At 43.6% G+C, this 10,899-nt stretch overlaps 1 pseudogene across 1 annotated transcript; it reads right to left on the minus strand.

Moving 5' to 3' along the window:
• Nucleotides 1-617: 617 nt before the first annotated feature.
• On the minus strand, nt 618-8,755 carry LOC311141096 (selenoprotein M-like; annotated as a pseudogene). Its single transcript has 5 exons — nt 8,660-8,755; nt 5,041-5,076; nt 4,849-4,883; nt 1,098-1,176; nt 618-848 (listed from the first exon to the last, which is right to left on the minus strand). The product of its transcript is annotated as a selenoprotein M-like (transcript).
• Between the last annotated feature and the right edge of the window lie 2,144 nt (nt 8,756-10,899).

Genomic DNA, 10,899 nt, shown 5'->3' on the forward strand with positions numbered 1-10,899 from the left:
TTAAATGTAAATTAACAATTAAAACCAATTTAAGACAAAGTATTTGTTGTTGATTTGTCTTTAAATGGTATTTTACAAAAAAATAAAAAAATAATTGTTTATGTGTTAGCAATGGGAATTAGTTTTTCGGGTGGATAGTCTACAAATGGCACATGGATAGTCTACAAAATTTCAAAATTATTGAAAGTGTTACATGTTTTTGTTTTACAACCATTTGTCAGCCCCTTCACTTGAATCCCCTTGTGCCTAAGCCCCACCCACCAGGACACGTTACATCAGCCCCAAGCCAATCAGGAGATTTTACAGCCAGAGGCGTCATTCAGTTCCACAGCGGACAGGAAGTCATTAGACACACGAGAGAGATCAGCAAAGGAGAGACCCCTCACTTGACACTAAGTGGTAAATCATACGCATCACCGGAAATAAATGGTCAAACAGCAGAAATTGTTTTATGTGCAATTTTTGTGTGACCTTTGAAACCTTTGCTGATGCTACAGAGACTGTTCCCCCAAGTGCTGATCCAGGACCTGCTTGTCATTCTGACCAGACCTGGGGGAGAGTAGCCCTGTCTGTCCAGGTCCACACAGATCGCAGACTCCTCTTTATTGCTGTGAGGGTTATAGGTCAGAGTGTTTGGCCTCTGCGTCGGACTCAAAGGAAGCGTTGTCTGTGGGGGCTGAGGAGGGGGAGGACTGGGACTTGGGGGTGCCTTTGAAGGATCTGTCCTTGGCGGGGGAGAATCGGAACTCCTCTGGGACCTCATCCTCAGGCTGAGCCTTCTTGTAGAAGCCCAACTTCTCCAGCAGCTCGTTGATCTCAGAGCGGGCCATGTCGGACAGGGCGATGCGCTGAACAGGACAGGCATACAGGCTCTATACCCTATTCTTTCACAAGATGTAGCATTGCACAAATAGGTTTGTCATACAATTTCTGTGCAATAGTAGGCCCACCCTTTACATGCATGCATCTCTATGACAAATATTTTCTTAACCATTATAGCTCACTAGTCAGAACCTACAAACAGCACAGAAAATTAACACCAGAGATGTGATAAAGATACAGTAAAACTTCAGAGTGTGTTTCAGCAGCTCACTTACGTCCAGCTCTTCGTAGTAGTGGTTGAGGAGGACAAGCTCAGGTTCGGCCCCAGGGATGTGCTACATTACCAGGTTATGGCTGGGGTGGCATGGGTCAAGGGTCGCAAACAGGGAAATGCAATGCTCGTGGAAAGGCGTCTGACACCCCAGTCCAGGACCTGCTGTCTTGTCATACCAGCTATACTGAACAAAAATATTAACGCAACATGTAAAGTGTTGGTCCCATGTTTCATGAGCTGAAATAGAAGATGTACAAAAGCTGAAGAACATACGCACATCCAGGTATTTTCCGCAGGTGCTGGAGTTGTAGGCAAACTCATGGAAAACAGAAAGGAAAACGCTGTACACTGCTGCTCATGCGGTCTAAGGCACTGCATCGCAGTCACTACAGACCCGGGATCGATCCCGAGCTGTATCACAACCTACCGTGATCGGGAGTCCCATAGGGCGGCGCACAATTGGCCCAGCGTCGTCCGGGTTAGGGGAGGGTTTGGCCGGGGGGCTTTACTTGGCTCATCGCGCTCTAGCAACTCATCGCGCCGGGCGCCTGCAGGCTGACCTTGGTGTTTCCTCCGACACATTGGTGCGGTTGGCTTCCGGGTTAAGCGGGTGGGTGTTAAGTTTGGCGGGTCATGTTTTGGAGGACATATGACTCGACCTTCACCTCCCGAGAGTTGCAGCGATGAGACAAGATCGAAATTGGGGAGAAAAAAATTATAAACAGCATGTTCATTACACAGGTGCACCTTGTGTTGGGGACAATAAAAGACCACTCTAAAATGTGCAGTTGTCACAGATGTCTCAAGTTTTGAGGTAGCGTGCAATTGGCATGCTGAATGCAGGAATGTCCATCAGAGCTGTTGCCAGATAATTGAATGTTCATTTCTCTACCATAACCTGCCTCCAACGTCATTATAGAGAATTTGGCAGTACGTCCAACCGGCCTCACAACCGCAGACCACATGTAACCACGCCAGCCCAGGAACTCCACATCTGGCTTCTTCACCTGCGGGATCATCTGAGACCACCCACCAGGACAGCTGATGAAACTGTGGGTTTGCACAACCGAAGAATTTCTGCACAAACTGTCAGAAACCGTCTCAGGGAAGCTCATCTGCATGCTTGTCATCTTCACCAGTGTCTTGACCTGACTGCAGTTCGGCGTCATAACTTTCTTCGGTTGGCAAATGCTCCCCTTCGATGGCCACTGGCACGCTGGAGAAGTGTGTTTTTCACGGATGAAGCCCGGTTTCAACTGTACCGGGCAGATGGCAGTATGGCGTCGTGTGGGCGAGCGGTTTGCTGATGTCAATGTTGTGAACAGAGTGCCCCATAGTGGCAGTGGGGTTATGTATGAAAATGTATGCACTCACTAACTGTAAGTCGCTCTGGATAAGAGCGTCTGCTAAATGACTAAAATGTAAAAAATGTTATGGTATGGGCAGGCATAAGCTATGGACAATGAACACAATTGCATTTTATCGATGGCAATTTGAATGCACAGAGATACTGTGACAAGATCCTGAGGCCCATTGTTGTACCATTCACCCGCCGCCATCACCTCATGTTTCAGCATGATAATGCACGGCCCCATCTCGCACACAATTCGTGGAAGCTGAAAATGTCCCAGTTCTTCCATGGCCTGCATACTGACCAGACATGTCACCCATTGAGCATGGTTGGAATGCTCTAGATCGACGAGTACGACAGCGCGTTCCAGTTCCCACCAATATCCAGCAACTTCACACAGCCATTGAAGAGGAATGGGACAACATTCCACAGGCCACAATCAACAGCCTGATCAACTCTATGCGAAGGAGATGCGTCATGCTGCATGGGGCAAATGATGGTCACACCAGATACTGATTGGTTTTCTGATCCACGCTCCTACCTTTTTTTTTAAGGTATCTGTGACCAACAGATGCATTTCTGTATTCCCAGTCATGTGAAATCCATAGATTAGGGCCTAATGAATTTATTTTATTGGCTGATTTCCTTATATGAACTGTAACTCAGTAAAATCGTTGAAAATGGTTCCGTTTATATTTTTCTTCAGGTAGTAGGAAATTGTTTCATGTGAGGTTTGGACTTTGTGCTCCATACAGGACAGGGATCCTAAAGCACTTCAGTTATGAGATGACTTCAGGACAGGCTTGCATGCTGGAGGTGTGACTGCTTCAGGACAGAAAGCTATCTGCAGGGTAAGTTTACGGCTTGCTTTAGGGTTATCAGAATGTATATAAGCTTCTGTATGCAGAAATAGCTTTCATTTACTTTGTCAGATGGTGAATGCAAATGTGTAGTAAATGTATCTGCTGTGTAACTATTCTCGTTACTCCATACGGCAGCACTTTACATTAAACGTACATACACTATATATACAGAAGTATGTGGACACCCCTTCAAATTAGTGGATTCGGCTATTTCATCCACACCTGTTGCTGACAGGTGTATAAAATTAATCACACAGCCATGCAATCTCCATAGACAAACTCCACTGGCTTCCAGTTGAAGCTCGCATCTACTACAAAACCGTGGTGCTTGCCTACGGAGCTGTGAGGGGAACGGCACCTCCTTACCTTCAGGCTCTGATCAGACCCTACACCCAAACGAGGGCACTACGTTCATCCACCTCTGGCCTGCTAGCTCCCCTACTTCTACGGAAGCACAGTTCCTGCTCAGCCCAGTCAAAGCTATTCGCTGCTCTGGCACCCCAATGGTGGAACAAGCTCCCCCACGACGCCAGGACAGCGGAGTCACTGACCACCTTCCGGAGACACTTGAAACCCTACCTCTTTAAGGAATACCTGGAATAGTATAACAGTAATCCTTCACCATGTGCAATGACAAGTGTTGGCTGGAGTGGTGTAAAGCTCGCTGCCATTGGACTCTGGACCAGTGGAAACGCGTTCTCTGGAGTGATGAATCACGCTTCACCATCTGGCAGTCGGACGGACGAATCTGGGTTTGGCGGATGCCAGGTAAATGCTACCTACCCAAATGCATAATGCCAACTGTAAAGTTTGGTGGAGGAGGAATAATGGTATGGGGCTGTTTTTCATGGTTCGGCTAGGCCCCTTAGTTCCATTGAAGGGAAATCTTAATGCTACAGCATACAATGACATTCTAGACGATTCTGTGCATCCAACTTTGTGGCAACAGTTTGGGAAGGCCCTTTCCTGTTTCAGCATGACAATGCCCCCATGCACAAAGCGAGGTCCATACAGAAATTGTTTATCGAGATCGGTGTGGAAGAACTTGAACGGCCTGCACAGAGCCCTGACCTCAACCCCACCGAACACCTTTGGGATTAATTGAAACGCAGACTGCGAGCCAGGCCTAATCGCCCAACATCAGTGCCCGACCTCATTAATGCTCTTGTGGCTGAATGGAAGCAAGTCCCCACAGCAATGTTCCAACATCTAGTGGAAAGCCTTCCCAGAAGAGTGGAGGCTGTTATAGCAGCAAAAGGGGGACCAACTCCATATCAATGCCCATGATTTTGGAATGAGATGTTCGACGATCAGGTGTCCACATACTTTTGGTCATGTAGTGTAGTTTATAAATCAGTGAGAAGGCCGTTCATTATTTATTCTAAGGTGGTTAAATCAGATAGAAACATGGTCAACAAGTGAATCCAGACCTTATTCAGTGCATGGCTTACATATCACGGGAGAGCACCTACCTACCACACATTGGCTATCACATCTCTGCACGTCTGCCATCACAAGCACCAAAATGAAAAAGATACTAAAGAGGAATGTCCTCGATCACAAAGGCTTTGACCTGAGGAAAGAAGAGTTGATGATTAGTGTAACTCAGCTTTTTTGGGCAAACCGCGATACATTTTACAAATACTTCAACACTTGCAATATATCAATCTACAATATCCTACATATACAGATAAGACTGTTGATTAGGATAGGTCTACTTAAGAGCTTACCTCTCTCAGCCTGTTCAGCTGTCATTCTCTGCATGACTGAGAAACAGACATAAAACAGGCTAGTGGTTATAGATCCACCCCAGGACAGGAGCAGGGCAGTAGGCGACTGACTGACTGTGTAGATTGATGAGGGGAAAAAAGTATTTAATACATTTTAGAATAAGGCTGCAACGTAACAAAATGTGAAAAAAGTAAAGGGGTCTGAATACTTTCCGAATGAACTTTATCTGCGAGCTGTTGGCTAGAGCGCACATGCCAATACCACAGTGGGCACACGCTATATAACACTTTATTTTGTGAAAAAAACATCAGTAGAGAAAATGCGATGGAAACCCATTTAATGTCTATTTTTATTCGGTACATGGATTTAACCGCAAATTTCAGTTTTATATGCACTACGTCATCACACACAGACTTTTATCCCCAACAAGTAAATTATGGAAACATCTCTGGTGGGAAAATGCGCATATTGTTTTTATGCAGATTTTTGAATATTTGCATGAAAATCTGTCGACAATTGGATGGAAACCCAGCTAGTGGTGTGTTCCATAGGAGGCTGCTGAGGGGAGGAAAGCTCATACTAATGGCTGGAATGGAGTGTATGGAATTCCATTTATACCGTTCCAGCCATTACAATGAGTCATCCTCTCCAATGAAGGTGCCACCAGCCGCCTGTGGTTTCCAACAAACAGACTTGTTGCGGATAAAAGTCAGTTCATGATGACGTAGTGCACACAAAATGTACTTTTTCGCTTACGTTTTCATGTACCGAATAAAAATCTAAAGTTCAATGTGTTTCCATCGCATTTTCAACTCTACAGATAGTTTTGTCACAAATGTGCCTACTCTGGTCTTGGCACCTGCGCGCTAGCCAACAGCTAGAAGATACAGTGAAGGTAGGCTAGCCCTACACAGCTGATTCAAATAATCGAAGCTTGATGATGAGTTGGTTATTTGAATCAGCTGTGTAGTGCTAGGGCAAAAACCAAATCATGCACCCAGGAGGGGCCCCAGGACCAAGTTTTGGAAACCCTGACCTAATAAACTGTATGGTTTCCCGAGTCGTAGTGGGAGGACCACACACCATATCATCGCGTGACTCCAAGTTTACTTCTATATGATGGTTATCAACTATATTAATATTTGCGCATAAAGGTGTTTCCAACACCATTTCTCGCATAATTAATTTTCCAGACACAAAAAGATCCCACCATGTCGAACGAACAAATTATCGGTTGGCATTTCGAAAATTGTACCGGCATTTCATGTTTCCATCAGCCCGGTAGTGACTTTTTTCATTGGTCAGGTCAGGTAATTCATCTGCATGAAATGGTTGGATGGAAAAGTGGTTAGTGTTCACAATTCCTGACATTTAATCCTAGTAAAAATTCCCTGTCTTAGGTCAGTTAGGATTACCACTTTATTTTAAGAATGTGAAATGTCAGAATAATAGTAGAGAGAACGATTTATTTCAGCTTTTATTTCTTTCATCACATTCCCAGTGGATCAGCTTTTATTTCTTTCATCACATTCCCAGTGGATCAGAAGTTTACATACACTCAATTAGTATTTGGTAGCATTGCCTTTAAATTGTTTAACTTGGGTCAAACGTTTTGGGTAACCTTCCACAAGCTTCCCACAATAAGTTGGGTGAATTTTGGCCCATTCCTCCTGACAGAGCTGGTGTAACTGAGTCAGGTTTGTAGGCCTCCTTGTTCGCACACATTTTCTATAGAATTGAGGTCAGGGCTTTGTCATGGCCACTCCAATACCTTGACTTTGTTGTCCTTAAGTCATTTTGCCACAACTTCGGAATTATGCTTGGGGTCATTGTCCATTTGGAAGACCCATTTGCAACCAAGCTTTAACTTCCTGACTGATGTCTTGAGATGTTGCTTCAATATATCTACATAATTTTCCTTCCTCATGATGCCATCAATTTTGTGAAGTGCACCAGTCCCTCCTGCAGCAAAGCACCCCCACAGCATGATGCTGCCACCCCCGTGCTTCACGGTTGGGATGGTGTTCTGCGGCTTGCAAGCGACCCCCTTTTTTCTCCAAACATAACAAATGGTCATTATGGCAAAACAGTTCTATTTTTGTTTCTTCAGACCAGAGGACATTTCTCCAAAAAGTACAATCTTTGTCCCCATGTGCAGTTGCAAACCGTAGTCTGGCTTTTTTATGGCGGTTTTGGAGCAGTGGCTTCTTCCTTGCTGAGCGGCCTTTCAGGTTATGTCGATATAGGACTCGTTTTACTGTGGATATAGATACTTTTGTACCTGTTTCCTCCAGCATCTTCACAAGGTCCTTTGCTGTTGTTCTTGGATTGACTTGCACTTTTCGCACCAAAGTACGTTCATCTCTAGGAGACAGAACGCGTCTCCTTCCTGAGCGGTATGACGGCTGCGTGGTCCCATGGTGTTTATACTTGCATACTATTGTTTGTACAAATGAACGTGGTACCTTCAGGCATTTGGAAATTGCTCCCAAGGATGAACCAGACTTGTGGAGGTCTACAAAAAATTGTCTGAGGTCTTGGCTGATTTCTTTTGATTTTCCCATGATGTCAAGCAAAGAGGCACTGAGTTTGAAGGTAGGCCTTGAAATACATCCACAGGTACACCTCCAATTGACTAAAATGATGTAAATTAGCCTATCAGAAGCTTCTAAAGCCATGACATCATTTTCTGGAATTTTCCAAGCTGTTTAAAGGCACAGTCAACTTAGTGTATGTAAACTTCTGACCCACTGGAATTGTGATACAGTGAATTATAAGTGAAATAATCTGTCTGTAAACAATTGTTGGAAAAATTACTTGTGTCATGCACAAAGTAGATGTCCTAACCGACTTGCCAAAACTATAGTTTGTTAACAAGACATTTGTGGAGTGGTTGAAAAACAAGTTTTAATGATTCCAACCTAAGTGGGCGAAAAACAAGTTTTAATGACTCCAACCTAAGTGTATGCAAACTTCCGACTTCAACTGTATGTATCACACAGGTAAATGCCAACTCAAGCGACAACACATTTTTCGCCCAATGATCCAGGCAGGTGTGATGCACCCTGGAGGATAATAGTATGTTCTCTCTCACAAAGAGGAGAAATATATTTGAAAAAGACATTGTTAGCACACTGTAAATTAAACCGTAGATCTCATCTTTCTGCCACATTGAAATAATTAATTTGTCATTATATTGAACACAATGATTACAGGAAGTAGGTAATCCGTTTGGGCTACACCCTTGAGAGTCTGTCTTTACCCATAGGTCATATCACTGTATTGCACTTATTTCCTAAAATGTTTGGTCAAATGCTAATATCATAGAGAAGCACCCATAGGCGCAGAAACGAGGATGGTTTCACTTACAGCATCCATTCATTAATTTTCCTCCTCACAAACACGTACGCATGCGCACATATGACAACAGGCTACACTATAATGAAATGATCTATTCGTTTATCCAGTGACCAAACATGATCCATAATTATATCCACCAATATAAAGCCTAGCTCTTATTGATTCTCGTCTTAGGCTACTTTGTAGTAGCCTACATTTGTTTACAATAACCATATAATAGAATAGAATATATGAACGCAATTGCATACTATTTGTTACCTCCACCTACGCTTCTACGAGACCATCCAGTTTCTTCAGATCTACATCATAAGCCGACACACAGTGAAGTAATCTGGCAAAAATTAACAACCACATATTTTCCTTTGATTCCTGCGTGGCAAGTAGATTCGTGCAGAGCAGACGGTCTTGCTCATTCGGGTCGTCCAACTAGTCTGCAAACCTCTTCGTACTTGCAGCAGGTATTCTTGAAAAACAAGATGTGCTGCTCTAAGGTGATGTTCAACTACTGTCAAGTCCGGACCCTTTGCCACGTCAATTGCATTCCTGGGCCACATTCAGTTTTCAAAACGTTCCCGAACGTTGCAGATAGAAATCCCATGAATGGAGCCGACGTGATTCCTTATTCTACATGTTGGAGTGGCATGTTAGTTCTACATAGCATATTTAAAGTGCATTCGGAAAGTATTCAGACACCTTAACTTTTTCCACATTTTGTTATGTTACAGCCTTATTTTAAAATTGATTAAATAGTTTTTTTCCCCTCATCAATCTACACACAATACCCCATAATGACAAAGCAAAAACAGGTTTTTATAAATATTTGCTATTTTATAACAAATAAAAAAGTGAAATATTAGATTTACATAAGTATTCAGACCCTTTACTCAGTACTTTGTTGAAGCACCTTTGGCAGTGATTACAGCCTCAAGTCTTCTTGGGTATGACGCTACAAGCTTGGCACACCTGTATTTGGGGGAGTTTCTCCCATTCTTCTCTGCAGATCATCTCAAACTCTGTCAGGTTGGATGGGGAGCGTCGCTGCACAGCTATTTTCAGGTCTCTCCAGAGATGTTCGATCGGGTTCAAGTCCGGGCTCTGGCTGGGCCACTCAAAGGCATTCAGAGACTTGTCCCGAAGCCACGCCTGCGTTGTCTTGGTTGTGTGCTTAGGGTCGTTTTCCTGTTAGAAGGTGAACCTTCGCCCCAGTCTGAGGTCCTGAGTGCTCTGGAGCAGGTTTTTATCAAGGATCTCTCTGTACTTTGCTCCATTTTTCCCTCGATCCTGACTAGTCTCCCATTCCCTGCCGCTGAAAAACATCCCCACAGCATGATGCTGCCACCACCATGCTTCACCGTAGGATGGTGCCAGGTTTGAGTGACACTTGGCATTCAGGCCAAAGACTTCAATCTTGGTTTCATCAGAACAGAGAATCTGGTTTTTCATGGTCTGAGAGTCCTTTAGGTGCCTTTTGGCAAACTCCAAGCGGGCTGTCATGTGCCTTTTACTGAAGAGTGGCTTCCGTCTGGCCACTCTACCATAAAGGCCTGATTGGTGGAGTGCTGCAGAGATGGTTGTCCTTCTGGAAGGTTCTCCAATGTCCACAGAGGAACTCTGGAGCTCTGTCAGGGCAGCCAGCTCTAGGAAGAGTATTGGTAATTCGAAACTTCTTCCATTTAAGAATGATGGAGGCCACTGTGTTCTTGGGGACCTTCAATGCTGCAGAAATGTTTTGGTACCCTTCCCCAGATCTGTGCCTGACACAATCTTGTCTCGGAGCTCGAAGGCCAATTCCTTCATCCTCATGGCTTGGTTTTTGCTCTGACCTTATATACACAGGTGTGTGCCTTTCCAAATCATGTCCAATCAATTGAATTTACCACAGGTGGACTCCAATCAAGTTGTAGAAACATCTCAAGAATGATCAAATGAAACAGGATGCACCTGAGCTCAATTACGAGTCTCAGAGCAAAGGGTCTGAATACCTATGTAAATAAAGTATTTCTGTTTTTTATTTTTATTACATTTGCAAACATTTCTAAAAACCTGTTTTTGCTTTGTCATTATGGGGTATTGTGTTTAGATCGATGAGGGGAAAAAATTATTTAATCAATTTTAGAATAAGGCTGTAACATAACAAAATGTGGAAAAAGTCAAGGGGTCTGAATACTTTCCGAATGCACTGTATACCGGAGAACACACAAATCATTAGCAGCAGGGAGCAGGGTGGGATAAATAAAGTATTATGCACACTCTTTAAGATAAACACACTTATGATTAAACACTCTTTATAAGATAGCACACTGATTGTAAACTCTATGTAAGATAGCACATTGATGCAATACTTTTGTGGATAACATACTTGTGGTAATTAGCGTGCATGCACAAACTTAAATACATCACACTGGTTGAATCAACGTTGTTTCCACATAATTTCAATGAAATTACGTTGAACCAATGTGGAATAGATGTTTAATTGATTGTCTGTGCCCACTGGGATA

Source organism: Coregonus lavaretus (assembly GCF_964263955.1).
Source record: "Coregonus lavaretus genome assembly, chromosome: 14".
NCBI lineage: Eukaryota > Metazoa > Chordata > Actinopteri > Salmoniformes > Salmonidae > Coregonus > Coregonus lavaretus.